General features: G+C 34.3%; 1 long non-coding RNA gene across 1 annotated transcript; it reads left to right on the forward strand.

Annotated features, from left to right (window-relative positions):
- Positions 1-902: 902 nt before the first annotated feature.
- On the forward strand, positions 903-2584 carry LOC128039546 (uncharacterized). Its single transcript, XR_008194046.1, has 3 exons — positions 903-1173; positions 1639-1725; positions 2518-2584. It is a non-coding gene; the product is annotated as an uncharacterized LOC128039546 (long non-coding RNA).
- The last annotated feature ends 16138 nt before the right edge of the window (positions 2585-18722 follow it).

Below are 18722 nucleotides of genomic sequence, written 5' to 3' on the forward strand. Positions count from 1 at the left end.
CTGTTATAGCTGAGCTTAGGGCTAGGTCGTTATTTCTTCAGCGAATTCGAGAATTACAAAATGAATAGAGTGTGATGTATTTTCGTAACTGGCTGCGTGTTCCAGATAGTTTCAGGTTAAAACGAGATATTTTATCAGAAGCCCATAGCAACACATACTCCATTCATCCGGGTAGCACAAAGATGTTTAATGATCTAAAGAAAATTTATTGGTGACCAGGTATAAAACGTGAAATTTTAGAATTTGTGACTAAATGTCTAGTTTTCCAATAGGTAAAAGCTGAACATCAAGTACCATTAGGATTATTACAACCTATGACTATTCCTGAATGGAAATAGGAGAGGGTTATGATGGATTTTGTATTAAGTTTGCTTGTGACACTGAGGAAAAAGGACGCTATTTGAGTTATCGTTGACAGACTTACGAAATCAGCTCATATCATTCTGGTATGTATTGATTATTCACTTGAGAAGTTTGCAGAGTTGTATATATCTAAAATTGTCAGATTGCACAGAGTGCTGTCATCAATCATTTCTCACAGATATCTGAGATTCACCACAAGATTTTGGGGTAAGCTTCACGAGGCTCTTGGTACTAAACTTAATTTTAGTACAGCGTATCACCCGCAGATAGATGGGCAATCAAAACGGGTACTTCAAATTCTGGAAGATATGTTACGTTGTTATGTTCTTGAGTTTGAAGGTAGCTTGGAGAGGTATTTACTGTAATGGCCCAAATTTGAGGTTATCGGAACAGTGGTTTCGGGACCACAAATCCGATGAGAAAAATTTTATTTTTCTTATATTTTTATGGTCTACAATTTCACAAAATGATTTCGTTCGAAAATTTCGACGTTTGGGCACTCAATTTAGTCAAAAGGACTAAATTGTAAAAGTGCAAAAGTTGAGTTCTACATGTTAGAGGTGTCCAATTGTTATGAAACTTTAAATTGGAGGTCCTTATATGGTAATTATACCATTGGTAACTTGGTAGACAAAAATGGACATGAGATAAGTGAAATAGAAAATTTTTAAGTTAGGGGCAATTTGGTAATCTAGTAATTAAAATGAATTAAAAGGGAAAAAGATGGCAAAAATCATCATCTTCTTCATATGAACGAAATCAGCAAGGGGGGAAGCCATAGTTAGGGTTTTCAAGCTTCCAAGCTCCATAGTAAGTGATCCCAAGCCCCGTTTTTAATGTTCTTTATGTTTTTGAGATCCCGGTAGCTTAATTTAGCTTATTCTAGCAATAATTTAACCTAGGGTTTATATTTGGAAAAATACCCATAGGTGAAAAGTGTTTATTTTGATGTTTTATGATAGAATATGAAGCTAGAAATTATGTTAAACAACTTTTGCTAATCGATTTTAAGTGAAAACGAGTAAAACGACATAATCGGTAAAATACCTAATGTTCATAAGTACATGTTAGAGTGGGAATTTGATGTTGCCATAGAAGGAAAAATGTTCAGAATGTTATAGAACATAAGAATAAGAGATGAAGTTTAATTTCCGAGCCTTGGGGCAAAAATGTAATTATGTAAAAGTTTAGGGCAAAATTGTAATTTTAAAAAGTTAGAGTCGAGGGCTGTTTTGATGAATGTGATTATTAAATAAGTTAAATTTACTATTTTAGATCAAGAAGTACGAAACTCGAGGTTAGACAAAGGGAAGAATAAAGTTGAAGACTAAGTTGGTGAATTTGGCTATAATTGGTACCGAGGTAAGTTTACGGTAAATAAATGCAATATTTCCATATTTATTATCAATGCTGTTATTTTCCAGCAACTATGAATTTATTTTATGAATTTATTTGATGATGATCTAAGCATGAAATGATAGAGAATTAAAATTTAAAAGTCCCGTTGATACATAAGGATGGTACTGGATACGAATGTCATGACATTTGGGTAAAGAGATCCCATGTAAGACCATGTCTGGGACATGGCATTGGCATCCTTAAGATCATAAGAGGTCCCCTGTAAGACCATGTCTGGGACATGGCATGGGCACCGAGACGAGAGGTCCCATGTAAGACCATGTCAGGACATGGCGTTATACCAGATGAGAGGTCCCTATAAGACCATGTCCAGGACATGGCATGGGCACTAACATGAGAACATCCCATGTAAGACCATGTCTGGGACATGGCTTTGGCATGTTATTATCGAAGAGACCCGAGTATCCTTATTATTCCAATGTAGCTCAACGGGCTTGTAAATGAATCATGTTCATGAAAGTTCGGTTTAAAGCATAAATGGCAAGCTCGGTAAGTTGTAAGACTTAAGAACTTATTATACTATCAATTGATGTTCAACGATGCAGCAAGGATTGAGTAAGTTATGCACACAAGTATTCTAAGTAAACAAGTAAGAGAACTAGTATGAGATTAACTAAAGAGTAAACTAGAGATATAGACATTGAGTTTAATTATTTAAGTTAAATATTGTTATTTATTTGCTAGTAAACTTACTAAGCTTTATGCTTACTTCTTTTATTTCTCTTTCTCTTATAGTATTGCAAAGCTACTTCAAGGATCCTAAAGAAGTCGGAGATCGTCCACACTATCAACTACAACTGCTTCGGTATTTTATATCGAAACACGTTTGAGTTATGGCAGGTATAGGGATTTAGTTTTTTTGTATGTTTGTAATGATGATTTTGCTAATGAGTGATGTGTAAGTATTTGATGATGTATGGTCATTAAAATGGTTAAGGATGAAGGTGTTTGTTGTTATGAAAGATTAGGTGATAAATTATGCATGGAAATCATGAAAGGATAAAATTTTGCAAAGAAACAGAATTCAGGCAGCACAGTGACGTGAATTTGAAAAATCACCCAAGATAGTATAAAATGAATTAGAGGGTGAATGATATATGGAATTGAAGCTTGTTGAGTCTATTTTCATAGAAAAATAACGGTGTAGAAAAAGGAAATTTATATTTTAAGATATGTGAATTTTCGTGAGACAGGGTCAGAACAGTTTTTGGAGTCCCCTGTTCTGAGTTTAGAAAATAATTACAAATTGTACAAAAATGGTTATGAGTTGAAATTTACATGCTTAGATTCCTTAATGAGTCTATTTTCTTTAGGAACAAGTGGGAATAGCATATGAAAATCCTATAACGAGAAAAGTTATTTTTAGTAACAAGAGGTCAGAATAGTCAAATGGTGAAACAGGGGAGACTTTAACTAATAAACTGTACTAATTGGCTGAACCAAAAATTCTAAAAATTTTATGGTGAGTATATATATGAGTCTAGTTTCAGGGAAAATTTACGGAATTAAATTTCGAGTTCTGTAGCTCAAGTTATAATTAATTTAGTAACTGCTGCGCGATTGGACAGATTTGCTGTAAATAGTGAAATAAATTTTCAAACCTAGTTTTTATGTCTCAATTGGTAAGATAAGCTAAGTAATGCCTCGTGCTCGACTCGAAACGGTCTCGGTAAGGGTGTTACATTTTATTGGTATCGAGCCAGATTTAGTCGATTCTCGGAAATATGCAGATGAATAAGAGTCTACCTATACATGCCATACTTATATATTTTGATAGTGTGACGACTCGACGATTTTAAAATGTTTTCTTTTATAGTTATGGATCCCGAACGAGCTAGTACAGATGAAGTAGAGAGTAATGCGCCTATTCCCGCAGAAGGGACGGTGCCATCGATGTTAATGTTAGTGAAAGACCGCATCGATAGACAGGAGGAGGAGCTAGAGAAGCCTTCTTACAAGCCATGATCGATTGGTTTGCCGAGTTCGTTCAGCATTTAATCCGGCTATAAGACCTCCACCCCTCAAGAATCACAGGTTCCCCATGTAGCTTCCCACCGCAGTATAGTTATCGTGGAGAGACCACTGTTGATAAGATTAGGAAGCAAGGGGTGAAGAATTTCGGCTACCAAAGATGATGATGCGTAAAAGCGAACTCGGCTTGAGAATACAATCAGGGTTTTTGAAGAATTATCTTGTACTCCGGAAGAATGTATAAAGTGTGTTGTTTCACTTCTTCGAGATTCAGCTTACCATTGGTGGAAGACCCTCGTGTCAATAGTACCGAGTGAGAGGGTTACCTAGGATTTCTTTCAGGAGGAGTTTCGAAAGAAGTACATCAACCAGAGATTTATAGATCAGAAAAGGAAGGAGTTTCTTGAGCTAAAACAAGGTAAAATGTCTGTGACTGAATATGAACGCGAATTTGTCAGACTTAGTAAGTATGCTCGGGAATTTGTATCCACTGAAGCTAACATGTGCAAGAGATTTGAAGATGGGCTTAATGATGACATCCGACTATCAGTGGGTGTATTGGAAATCAGAGAGTTTGTTGTTCTGGTAGAAAGAGCTTGTAAAGTAGAAGACTTGTTAAAAGAAAAAGAGAAGAGCAAAGCTGAAGCTGGAGCGCAGGATACAAAGAAGAGGCAAATGAGTAAATCATTTCAGTCTACATCTAAGAGGCCTAGGGAGCTCTCTAGCGGATCATATTTTCCAGCTAGATATCCTGGCCGAAGCAGGGGTAGAAGATTTGAGGGTTCTAGAGCTCAAACCACTACGATTGCAAGGCTTGGCAAGATTGACCTCCTAGGCCGAATGTCCTCAATGTGGGAGACGCCACCCCGGAGAGTGTAGAGCAGGTAAAAATATTTGTTTCAGATGTGGAGCGTCCGATAACTTTATTCGGGATTGTCCTGAAACAGCTAAAAGAGAAGAGATAACGAGTGTGAGATCAGGAAATGCTCCTACTAGAGGTAGACCGCAGAGAAACCCAGGAGTGGAAGCGAGTAATAGGAGTGCATCCAGAGATTCAGCAGCGAGATCAGATGTTAGAGCACCCGCGAGAACATATGCTATTCGTGCTCGTGAAGAGGTGTCCTTTCCTGATATAATTACGGGTACATTTTCTCTTTATGACACTAATGTTATTGCATTAATTGATCCCGGCTCTACACATTCATATATATGCACGAAATTAGTATTTGTTAAAATTTGTCTGCTGAACCTCTCAATTTATGGTTAAAGTCTCGAACCCCCAGGCGCTTTGTGATAGTGGATAAAGTTTGTAAAATTGTCCACTAATGGTAAAAGGTATTTGTTTCCGTTGACTTGATGTTATTGCCTTTTGATGAGTTTGATGTGATATTGGGCATGGATTGGTTAACTCAAAGATGATGCAAGAGTAAACTGTAGAGACGAAAATATGTTGTGTTGAAATGCCGAATGGAGAATTACTTTGGGTTAAATCTAATCGAGATGGAGGATTATCCGATATAATTTCAATGATGTCACTCGTAGGTGTGTCGAAAAGGGTATGATATTTATTTGGCGTATGTGTTGGATACTAAAGTATCTCGAGTCAAAGATACTGAGCGCCGCGATTGTATGTGAATTTTCTGATGTGTTTCCAGAGGAATTACCGGGGTTGCCACCAGAAAGAGAAGTGGAATTTTCTATAGATCTGATTCTGGAAACTACCCCAATTTCTATAGCTCCGTATCGTATGGCTCAAGCGAGTTAAAAGAGTTAAAGGTACGATTCACGAGAACTTGTTGATGAGGTTTTGTTCGTCCGAGTCATTCACCTTGGGGTGCTCCATTGCTGTTTGTGAAAAAGAAAGACGGGTCTTTGAGATTGTGTATCGACTATCGGCAGCTTAATAAGGTAACTATAAAGAATAAGTACCCATTGCCTCGAATTGATGACTTATTTGATCAACTGAAAGGTGCCACAAGATTTTCAAAATTGATCTCCGATCGGGTTATTACCGATTCACGGGTAAAAGAGTCGATGTGCCAAAGACGACTTTCGAACCGGTATGGGCATTATGAGTTTCGGTTATGCCGCTTTGGGTTGACTAATGCACCGCAGATTCATGGATTTGATGAACCGGATATTCGCATCGTATCTAGATAGGTTTGTAGTAGTTTTATTGATGACATTTTAGTTTATTCTCGGGATGAAACCGAGCATGCGAACATTTGAAAATAGTGTTGCAAATTCTGCGTGAAAAGAAACTTTATGCTAAATTCAAGAATGTGAATTTTGGCTTCGAGAGGTAGGTTTTCTCGACATATTGTATCTGCAGAAGGCATCAGGGTAGATCCAAGTAAAATCTCAGCTATTGTCAATTGGAGTCCACCGAAAAATGTATCTGAAGTTAGAAGTTTCTTGGGATTAGCTGGTTATTATCGGAGATTTGTACAAGGGTTTTCTATGATAGCTTCTCCAATGACTCGTTTATTACAGAAAGATGTTAAATTTGAATGGACAGATAAATGCCAGCAAAGTTTTGACCGATTAAAGGAGTTGTTGACGAAAGCATCTGTGTTAGTACAACCTGAATCGGGTAAGGAATTTATTATTTATAGTGATGCATCATTAAATGGTTTGGGTTGTGTCTTGATGCAAGAAGATAAAGTAATAGCCTATGCTTCAAGACAACTTAAGCCACATGAAAGAAACTACCCGGTACATGATCTCGAATTAGCTGCTATTGTATTTGCATTGAAAATATGGCGGCATTATTTGTATGGTGAAAAGTGTCATATTTATACTGATCACAAAAGCTTGAAATATTTGATGACACAGAAAGATTTGAATTTGAGACAACGCAGGTGGCTTGAATTGATAAAAGATTATGATTTGGTTATTGATTACCATCCGGGTAAGGCTAACGTGGTAGCTGATGCTTTGAGCCGAAAATCTCTATTTGCTTTACGAGCTATGAATACCGGTTGTCACTGTCTAATGATGGTTCAATCATAGCTGAATTGAGAGCTAAATCGACATTTCGTCAACAAATATGTGAAGCTCAGAGGAATGATGAGAAATTACAGGCTAAACGGGTGCATTGTGAGTCAGGTAATGATTCAGAATTTCAGATTGGAACTGATGGTTGTTTATTATTTAGAGGTAGAGTATGTGTACCGAAGAATTCCGAGCTTATACAGAAGATTCTACACGAGGCCCATAGCGGTACTATGTCTGTACATCCGGGGAGTAATAAAATGTATAATGACTTGAAAAAGATGTATTGGTGGCCGGGTATGAAACGTGATATCTCTGAGTTTGTATCAAGATGTTTAGTATGTCAGCAGGTTAAAGCTGAACATCAGGTACCTTTGGGGTTGCTTCAACCAATCACTATACCGGAATGGAAATGGGAAAGAGTCACTATGGATTTTGTATCTGGGTTGCCGATGTCTTCAAAGAAGAAAGATGCCATTTGGGTAATTGTCGATCGATTGACAAAGTCCGCGACTTTATCCCAAAGATGTATGGATTATTCTTTAGATAAATTGGTGAATTGTATATATCTCGAGATTGTTAGACTACATGGAGTGCCTGTCTCCATTATATCGCATGAGATCCCGATTTACATCTCGTTTCTGGAACAAATTACAAGAAGCTTTGGGTACTCAGTTGTATTTCAGTACTGCATTTCATCCTCAGACAGATGGCCAATCTGAGCGTGTAATTCAGGTATTGGAAGATATGCTCCGATGTTGCGTATTAGAGTTGCAAGGTAATTGGGAAATGTATCTACCTTTGATTGAATTTGCTTACAATAACAGTTATCAGTCTAGTATTAAAATGGCTCCGTATGAAGCTTTGTATGGTAGAAAATGTAGAACACCGTTATATTGGACAGAGCTCAGTGAAAAGAAAATACACGGGGTTGATTTGATCCGGGAAATAGAAGAAAAAGTAAGGCTGATTCGAGATAGTTTAAAAGCAGCTTCCGATCGTCAGAAGTCATACGCCGATCTTAAACGAAGGGAGATTGAATTCCAGGTGGGTGATAAAGTATTCTTAAAAGTGTCTCCTTGGAAGAAAGTTCTCCGGTTCGGTCGAAAGGGTAAATTGAGTCCAAGATTTATCGGACCATATGAGATTATAGAAAGAATTGGACCAGTTGCTTACCGATTGGCTTTACCACCGGAACTCGACAAAATTCATAATGTATTTCATGTATCTATGCTACGACGGTATCGATCAGATCCTTCACATGTTATTACTCCAACAGAAGTAGAAATTCAGCCGGATATGACTTATAATGAAGAACCTTTAAAGTATTAGACGAGAAACAAAGGAGCTTAGAAACAAAAGGTAAATCTGGTGAAAGTGCTATGGCAAAAGCACGGATTGAGGAAGCAACATGGGAACCGGAAGAGACAATGAGGAAGCAATACCGAATCTCTTTCTCGGTAAGATTTTCGAGGACGAAAATCCTAAAATGGGGAGAGTTGTAATGGCCCAAATTTGAGGTTATCGAACAATGGTTTCGGGACCACAAATCCGATGAGAAAAATTTTATTTTTCTTATATTTTATGGTCTACAATTTCACAAAATGATTTCGTTCGAAAATTTCGACGTTTGGCACTCAATTTAGTCAAAAGGACTAAATTGTAAAAGTGCAAAAGTTGAGTTCTACATGTTAGAGGTGTCCAATTGTTATGAAACTTTAAATTGGAGGTCCTTATATGGTAATTATACCATTGGTAACTTGGTAGACAAAATGGACATGAGATAAGTGAAATAGAAAATTTTTAAGTTAGGGGCAATTTGGTAATCTAGTAATTAAAATGAATTAAAAGGAAAAAGATGGCAAAAATCATCATCTTCTTCATATGAACGAAATCAGCAAGGGGGGAAGCCATAGTTAGGGTTTTCAAGCTTCCAAGCTCCATAGTAAGTGATCCCAAGCCCCGTTTTTAATGTTCTTTACGTTTTTGAGATCCCGGTAGCTTAATTTAGCTTATTCTAGCAATAATTTAACCTAGGGTTTATATTTGGAAAAATACCCATAGGTGAAAAGTGTTTATTTTGATGTTTTATGATAGAATATGAAGCTAGAAATTATGTTAAACAACTTTTGCTAATCGATTTTAAGTGAAAACGAGTAAAACGACATAATCGGTAAAAATACCTAATGTTCATAAGTACATGTTAGAGTGGGAATTTGATGTTGCCATAGAAGGGAAAAATGTTCAGAATGTTATAGAACATAAGAATAAGAGATGAAGTTTAATTTCCGAGCCTTGGGGCAAAAATGTAATTATGTAAAAGTTTAGGGGCAAAATTGTAATTTTAAAAAAGTTAGAGTCGAGGGCTGTTTTGATGAATGTGATTATTAAATAAGTTAAATTTACTATTTTAGATCAAGAAGTACGAAACTCGAGGTTAGACAAAGGGAAGAATAAAGTTGAAGACTAAGTTGGTAGCAACTATGAATTTATTTTATGAATTTATTTGATGATGATCTAAGCATGAAATGATAGAGAATTAAAATTTAAAAGTCCCGTTGATACATAAGGATGGTACTGGATACGAATGTCATGACATTTGGGTAAAGAGATCCCATGTAAGACCATGTCTGGGACATGGCATTGGCATCCTTAAGATCATAAGAGGTCCTCAGAAGACCATGTCCGGGACATGGCATGGGCACCAGACGAGAGGTCCCATGTAAGACCATGTCCAGGACATGGCGTTGGCACTGAGATGAGAGGTCCCTATAAGACCATGTCTGGGACATGGCATGGGCACTAACATGAGAACATCCCATGTAAGACCATGTCCGGGACATGGCTTTGGCATGTTATTATCGAAAGAGACCCGAGTATCCTTATTATTCCAATGTAGCTCAACGGGCTTGTAAATGAATCATGTTCATGAAAGTTCAGTTTAAAGCATAAATGGCAAGCTCGGTAAGTTGTAAGACTTAAGAACTTATTATACTATCAATTGATGTTCAACGATGCAGCAAGGATTGAGTAAGTTATGCACACAAGTATTCTAAGTAAACAAGTAAGAGAACTAGTATGAGATTAACTAAAGAGTAAACTAGAGATATAGACATTGAGTTTAATTATTTAAGTTAAATATTGTTATTTATTTGCTAGTAAACTTACTAAGCTTTATGCTTACTTCTTTTATTTCTCTTTCTCTTATAGTATTGCAAAGCTACTTCAAGGATCCTAAAGAAGTTTGAGATCGTCCACACTATCAACTACAACCGCTTCAGTATTTTATATCGAAACACGTTTGAGTTATGGCATGTATAGGGATTTAGTTTTTTGTATGTTTGTAATGATGATTTTGCTAATGAGTGATGTGTAAGTATTTGATGATGTATGGTCATTAAAATGGTTAAGGATGAAGGTGTTTGTTGTTATGAAAGATTAGGTGATAAATTATGCATGGAAATCATGAAAGGATAAAATTTTGCAAAGAAACAGAATTCAGGCAGCACAGTGACGTGAATTTGAAAAATCACCCAAGATAGTATAAAATGAATTAGAGGGTGAATGATATATGGAATTGAAGCTTGTTGAGTCTATTTTCATAGAAAAATAACGGTGTAGAAAAAGGAAATTTATATTTTAAGATATGTGAATTTTCGTGAGACAGGGTCAGAACAGTTTTGGAGTCCCTGTTCTGAGTTTAGAAAATAATTACAAATTGTAAAAAATGGTTATGAGTTGAAATTTACATGCTTAGATTCCTTAATGAGTCTATTTTCTGTAGGAACAAGTGGAATAGCATATGAAAATCCTATAACGAGAAAAGTTATTTTTAGTAACAAGAGGTCAGAATAGTCGAATGGTGAAACAGGGAGACTTTAACTAATAAACTGTACTAATTGGCTGAACCAAAAATTCTAAAAATTTTATGGTGAGTAGATATATGAGTCTAGTTTCAGGGAAAATTTACGGAATTAAATTTCGAGTTCTGTAGCTCAAGTTATAATTAATTTAGTAACTGCTGCGCGATTGGACAGATTTGCTGTAAATAGTGAAATAAATTTTCAAACCTAGTTTTTATGCTCCGAATTGGTAAGATAAGCTAAGTAATGCCTCGTGCTCGACTCCGGAAACGGTCTCGGGTAAGGGGTGTTACATTTATCGCTAGTAGAATTTGCGTATAATAACAACTATCAATCCAGTATATGGAAGAAAATGTAGAACATCGTTGTATTGGTCAGAATTGAGTGAATCCAAGCTAATTGGTACAGACTTAATTCGTGATACTAAAGACAAAGTTCGTGTAATACATGATTGTTTAAAAGCAACGTCGAATCGTCAGAAGTCATATGCTAATCTGAAACGAAAAGATATAGAGTTACTAATTAGAGATCGACTATTCTTAAAAATCTCACTATGGAAGAAGGTGCTTCGTTTCAACAAAAAGGGGAATTTGAGCCTGAGGTTTTTCGAGTCATATGAAATCATTGAAAAAGTTAGTTCTGTAGCTTATAGATTAGCTTTACCCCCAGAGCTTGAAAAGATTCATAATGTTTTTCATGTTTCGATGCTGAGGCGATATAGATTAGATCCTTCACATATAATTGCTCCTTGTGAGGTGGAGATTCAGTCTGATCTGTCATATTCTGAGGAACTGACCAAGATTTTAGCCCGTGAGGTAAAGGAACTCCGAAACAAAAGAGTGTCGTTGGTTAGAGCCTTGTGAAATCGTAACGGAGTTGAAGAGGCTACGTGGGAGATAGAAGAATTGATAAGTTCATAGTATCTGAATCTATTTAGTGGTAAAAAAATTCAATGACGAAATTTCTTAAAGGGGGAGAGTTGTAACATCCCATTTTTTAGTGGTGATAGAAACAGTGGTTTCGAGACTGCAAATTCGACGTGTCAGTTCGTAAATATTTATCAATTTAAAATATCAAATGATATGGATTGTTTTGATGCTCGTTTTTAGTAATTTTTATGTTTTGGACTCGTATTAGCTTAATCTAACAAGCTCGATGATTCATTTTTAAAAATATCAAATGATATGGATTGTGCCATTGTTAAGTTGAGTTGTTTTCTTGAAGCTTTTGAAATATTTCTAAGTTTTGTTGTTAGATTGGACTATTTTGTAAAGTAGTTTTTGATGATTTTAATGTTTAAGGACTAGATTGCTAAAATGATGAAATTGTTTATACTTGAAAGGAAATAAATGCAAGTAGGGGCTGGTATGAGGCTATGGAAAATCAGCTAGGTTTTGGTGTAAAAGAAAATGGGTAAATTTCATGTTTGGGGCTTAGGGATTAAATTGAGTAAAGGTGAAAATTTGAGGGTAATTTTGTAAAATGTTAATAAAAGACTAAATTGTATAGAATGATTGATTTTGGCTGTTGATTTTGTTAATTGAATGAAACTATTATTTTAGATCACGAGCTTCTTAATGATCGTGGAAAAAAAAAAAGATTGCGGGGTAGTTCTTGTGCTTTTGTGATTACTGCAAACCAGTCAAGTAAGTTCGTTTTATGTATATTCATGGTTATATTCAATTCCTTGTTAATGATTTAATCTTTTAGTTCTATTATGTATCATTATTTAAATATTGAATCGTATTATATATTCAAATGTTATTCAGGCTTAGTGACGGTTTTATTCAAGATTAGTGCCTAGCAAGCTTAGTGCTAGTGTTATTCAGGCTTAATTCCTAGCAGGCTTTGAGACGGTGTAGTAAATGTTAACGTCCCTTGGAAATTTGGTAATCGATAGTAAATGTTAACTCGTTTAATTTGATTTTGTAGGACTCTTGGAATCGTAGCATCGGTTGGATCAACTTGGAAGCTCACACACTATCATTTATACCTTGGTAGTCATTTTGTGCTTGTTTTGAATTTGGTTAAAAGTGGCATGTATTAAGAAGAGTCTTGTGGTACTATGATATTTTATGGTGGAACTAAATGTTATAAATGGTCATTTTGTTGTTTGTAAGATAGGCTTGATATTTTGGTGTTTATGCTTGTAAATATGATAAGTGATGCATATATATAATATTTGAAATGGTTGGATTTTAATTGTATTGGTGTTTAGGTTGTTTGATTATTTACATGTAGTACCAAAGAGAGTACATTGATTAGTTGATGGAAATAGGTTGTAAATGTGTGATTTTATAATAATATTTGATACAATTGTGGTGCATTTGAATAACATATTGGTTAGATGAATTTGGATGTTTGAAATGGCATGTTTAGGTGTGTTTGAGTGATGTTTAGACCCCTTGAATTTATGCCCAACTGGTATGGATGGTTAGGTATGAATTGAACTTGAAATGGCTTGATTTTAGGTAACTTTTTGGGTTCACACGGCTTGGGACACGGGCTGTCACACGGCCGTGTGACACACATGGCCTGGCTATACGACCGTGTGTCATTTGTAAAATTTTATTGTTTCAAGTCAATGAGTTACACGGCCTAGCACACGGCCTCACACACGATCGTGTGTGGCAACTCAGAGAGTTACACAGCCTGCAACACAACCTTATGACCCTACTCAGTGAGTGCACGGGTGAGGACACGGGCTAAGACATGTCAGTGTGTCCCTTGTTCGAATGTTACACGGCCTGGCCACATGGTCGTGTGACCCCTATTTCTAATTTTTGCAACTTTTTCTTAAAACTTTTGTTTTGTTCCAATTTAGTCTCGAATTGCTTCTTAACTATTTTTAGGGCTTCGAAGGCTCGATTTAGGGGAAAAATTATTATGATTGATATGATTTTGGATGAGATTAATCTATTGAATGATATGTTGTTAAATGATTCCGAGTGATCGATAATACTTCGTAACCCTAATCCGGCGACGGAGACGGGTTAGGTGTGTTACAATGTCTACTTGTTAAACTTTAAGTTAATTAAACATAGAAGTATGCTAAAGAGACTTATAAATTAAGAATTAGTAAATATTCAAATTGCCACGGGAACACCGTAACATCTTTAGCATTGTTATTAATAATTCTAAGTTAAGGGAAAGTAATTATTCTAGCTCATGCATGTCATTGTGATTAACTTTTAAAAGTTTCCTGCTTAATATTCTATGTTGCATTTGTTCTTGCATACTTAGATTAATTTTAGGTAGATTAATTAGTTCACTCATCACTCTCAATTGATAATTTCACAATATTTTCCTTGTATATACAGTCTCTTTAGAGACAATACTCTTTACTCACTACTTTATTACTTGATGACGATTGTGTACACTTGCATATCATTCAATAATTTCGTGACAGTTCCACAAATCGGGCCAGTTCAAGTGGTCGAATGAGCTCTATCTAATCGATTGACCTCCATAGGACACTCTTTGTGTAATTGTCACGGGCTTTGATCCACGGTGCCCGTGACACAAGGGCCAACTTTGCTTATGGAATAAAGTTTAGGTATTTGGTTTGGTCAAAAAACTTTAGGTACGTAACTCAAACAAAGAGCATAGTTTAAAGGCCTTTTGTTCAATTAAGCTTAAATAAAATAATAACACATCAAGAGGATGGAAAAAACAACGCACGATTTAAGGAATTAAGATCAATACACCCTAAAAGCTAGAGAAGCGAGATTTGGACATGCACTTCAGTGAGTTCGAGCAGTAATTTGCAATGTTTTGAAAGTCCTTTGCAATCTCATGCATCTACACTTGTTAGCCAACGTTGGTTGTCTCTTCAATCACAAGTATCGTTGAATGAAGTGCCCCTTGGTCTTTGTGAGTTTCTTCTCTCCTTTTTCCTTATCTTCTTATTTTACTGAAGCTTTCACACCTTCTTGCAGGTCTGGAGCTGGATTTAGATATCAGATTCAGGAGGAGGCACTGACAATGATAAGTTATGAACAATAAAGGTTATTCTTGAGTGTTGGATCAATTTTTTTCTTTCTCTAGAGAACCTCAAGATTATCAATATCTGTAAAAAAATGTTTTGAAAGTCCCCTTGTTGTTTTTTTAACTCTCCTAGTGAAACCATCTACCCTTTTAACTTCTTTTTCTTTTTTACCTCCTTTTTTTCCCCTTTTTGTCCCTTTTTAATCTAAGTAATAATAAAGGTATGTTTGGACAGCACAAAGTAACTGAATAAAAGTGTAATTACTAGGTTAGTAATTACACTCTCTTGTAATTACAATAATTATAAAGAATTGTAATTTTCTAGACGTGTTTGATTGGCGTAGTATAATTACATCGTAATTTCCTATGTTATGTTTGGTAGTACAAATTGCAATTAAATAATTACATAATTTACATTTTTAAAAATATAATAACAAATTGTTAATATAAGAAATATTTTTAGAACAATAAATGTATTCTCAACCAATTTTGAAGCTTTGAATGTCTCAAATTAAAAAGTTTGCAAGCTATTTATGGTGCTTGTGTCTCCAATAGTATCATATCCTCACAATAAGGTGCAAAAAAACATTTTCTATTTGCATATTAGCATCTACCTTATAATATTTGGTTTCTTAGTCCAAATAATGTATAGCTTTAATTATAAAAATCAAATTTAGAGAATAACTTATGTTAGATTAAATCTTTTTCTATAATATGTAAATTAAATAAAAAATAATATAAAGTCTATAATATATAACCTTCATAAAAAAAAGTTTTATAAATTATCTAATACTTAGGGCGAGGATTAAACATTCGACCACTGATTAAGATAGGAGAGACCCTTGGCATCTCACTCATCTCCCGTGGTTATAGTTTTATTTTTCTTTATAATATATGTGATGTTGTTTAACTTGATATTAATTTGAGTTTTATGTGTTTTTTTATAAATAAAAATTATTCTGTGTTAATTTTCTAATCACATTAATATTAAATCTTAAAACTACTACTACAAAATTTAAATAACTCATACGTGCATCAGGTGTATTAACTATTTAATAAATTATGTGCTATTACTACACGAATCAAACATGCTGTTAATATATTTTTATGAAATAAATAATAACAACTACTCGCTAAATAAACTAATAAAAAATAGGGTAAATTATTTAATTGGTCAGCCAACTTTTTGAACACCTTCATTGTGATCACCTAAATAAAAATAATTATAATTTATCACTATCTTTAAAGAAAATTTTCATTTTAATCACCTAACCCGTTAACTCATAATGGAAGTTGAACTTGGCACACCAAATCCCACTATAGAATACTTCTTTGACCAAGTCAAACTTCTCCACCAATCAAAATTTTCTTTCATTTTCATTCTCTTTTATTTTGGGTCATATTTCATCTTCTTCTTCCCTAACCAACTTTTTTCCTTCCCTGCTTCTAACACCCAAAAATTTTCAAAGCCTAGAAAACCTAGAGTTTATGAAAAAACCTTATTAAAACATAAAAGTTTCAAATCCCAAAACAAAATACAACCAACAATATATAATTCATGTGTTCAACAGGCCTGAGGGAGATGACTGGGGTGTTGAAGATGAGGTTGGGTCAGAGAATGAGAGTGATGATGATAGTCCTAATGGTTTTATCGTTGATGGCTTCAACATTACCAATTGTGACGATAGTTGTAGTGAGTCGCAAGAACATTCCGATTGCAATAATACTCATAGCGAACAACAAGATGTCTCTAGTGACTCAAATGATGAAGTGGACTTCGATATGATTCTCTCTCAACTCAAAAGGAAAAGGAATCATATGTCGAATCGGGAATTTGAGGGGGAGATGCTCGTGGCCTTTGGCAAGGATCCAAAACTTTGCATAAAAACTGTATGTGCTCTCTACCTGCAACAAGCATCAAGGGAGAAACTTTCCAAGGTAGCCTTGTGCCAAAACCAGAGAGGTTTTAATAAAACCGACGCCTGCATGTACGAATTCGAAAATTTATGATTTAAATGACCATCGTCATTGTACTTTGCGCAACAACTGATATCTATATGTTGGAATTTGTACTGTGTCTTATAGGGGCTAGACGTTGGAAGCACGGACATGGGAGGGAAGAAGAAGAATAAACATGACCCAAAATACAAGAAAAAGAAAAATGAAAGAAAACTGTGATTGACAAACAAGTTTGACTTGATCATTTTAGTATGTAAAATCAGATTTTTGTTATAGGTGAAAAATTTTATTAATGATAGTAGTTAAATTACAAATATTTTTATTTAGATGACAAAAATTAGGCGATGAACTCCATATTTTACCCTTAAAAATATAATTTCAAAATTCAAAGAAGAAAACATCATTTTAAAATATTAGATGAGAATGTAAGGTAACTGGAGCCAAAACCGGGTTACAGTGCTTTGTTTGCTTTACAACTAAGAAAGTAGGGGATCTTTAAAGCCGTAAATTACGTGGCAATTTGAAAGAAGCGAGTAGCCGTGTAGGTGAGGAAGGATAGAGCGAAGTAGGGGTGAGCAAAATTCGATTCGACTCGAAAAAATCGAAAAAAAATTCGAATTTCGAGTTAAACGAATCGAGTTAATCGAGTTATTCGAATCAACTCGAATTTTTTTTTCGAATTTCGAGTTCGAATCGAGTTGAGTTTTCGAATTCGAATAACTCGAATAATTCGAATATCAAACTATAATATTTTACAGTTTTACCCTAAACTCTCAAACTTTTTTACTTTTCCCTCAAAACTTTTACTCATTCCCACTTTTCCCCCAAAACTTTTACTCCCCTCCCCTCCCAACCCCCAATCTACTCAAAATACATTTCCTACCAAAATTTTACTCTTCCATTCATTTTTTTTCAAAATTTTACTCTCAAAAACCCTCAAAACTTTTTATTTTCCCCAAAATTTTACTCCTCCCACTTTTCCCTAAAATTTTATTCTCTTCCCATCCCACCTCCCATCTACCCCAAACCCTCCCCCCTCCAATTTTTTTTTTAATATTTTCCTCCAAAATTTTACTCCCTTATTTACTTTCCTCAAACTTTTATTCCCCAAAACTTTTATTTTCCCCTAAACTTTTACTTCTCACCCTTTACTCTCAAATAAAAATCAAAATTATCCAAAAAATCACTAAACATAAATAGTAATAATTTTATTTATATATACTATTTATATTATTAAATTAAATTTTACATTTTATATTATTTATATTATTGAATTGTTTAGTCATATTGAATATTTATATTAAAATTGAATTCTTAATTATGCCATAAAATATTCGTGTTAAAATTTTATATTGGTATCAATTTCAAATTTTATTTTTAAAATAAATTTTATTAAAAATCATATTTTTATATTTAATATATTTTAATTCCAAAATACATAGTGACAAGAATCAAAGATAATTGAAACAACTAAGCAAACAAATAAGCTAACTAGTATATAAAAATTAATAAATAAATTATGAGGTGATGAAAGTTAATAAAAATTTGATTAAGGTGGACAAATTTTATTATGATGGGTGACAATGGTTACAAGGACCTAAAATTATTTTTTAAAATTTAACTCGAACAAATATATTCGATTCGATTCGATTCAATTCCATCTCACTCGACTCGATTAGAAAACTTCAAATAAAGTTAGGATGATAAAATGAGATTCGAAAACTCGATTAACTCGAAAATTTTCGATTCGATTCGATTCGATTCGATCGAATGCTCACCCCTAGAGCGAAGGAACCAGCGCGTTATCATTCTAAATTCTAATCAACTTGAAGTAAATGCAAATTAAAGCTTGTACAGTTGTACTCTACACTAAAATTACATTGCCAATTCTTTTAAGAGAATAATGGCTTTTTTTCATAAAAACATATATATGTAAATATTTTCACTCTACCTTATAATTTATTAAATTTTTTTATTTTTAATGAATTTAATGTATAAATTTCTGTTTACTTAACTATGACTATAACAAACAGAATGATTTAGGATATTATTTTTCTGAATTAAAATTATTTATTAATTCTCTTCTTTTTAAATAATAGCGGTTTAAGTAATGGGAAAAGGAAAAGACAGAGAAAGAGAACAAAAAATTACTTTAAAAAAGAAAGA

Source organism: Gossypium raimondii, chromosome 1, assembly GCF_025698545.1.
Source record: "Gossypium raimondii isolate GPD5lz chromosome 1, ASM2569854v1, whole genome shotgun sequence".
In the NCBI taxonomy this organism is placed as follows: domain Eukaryota; kingdom Viridiplantae; phylum Streptophyta; class Magnoliopsida; order Malvales; family Malvaceae; genus Gossypium; species Gossypium raimondii.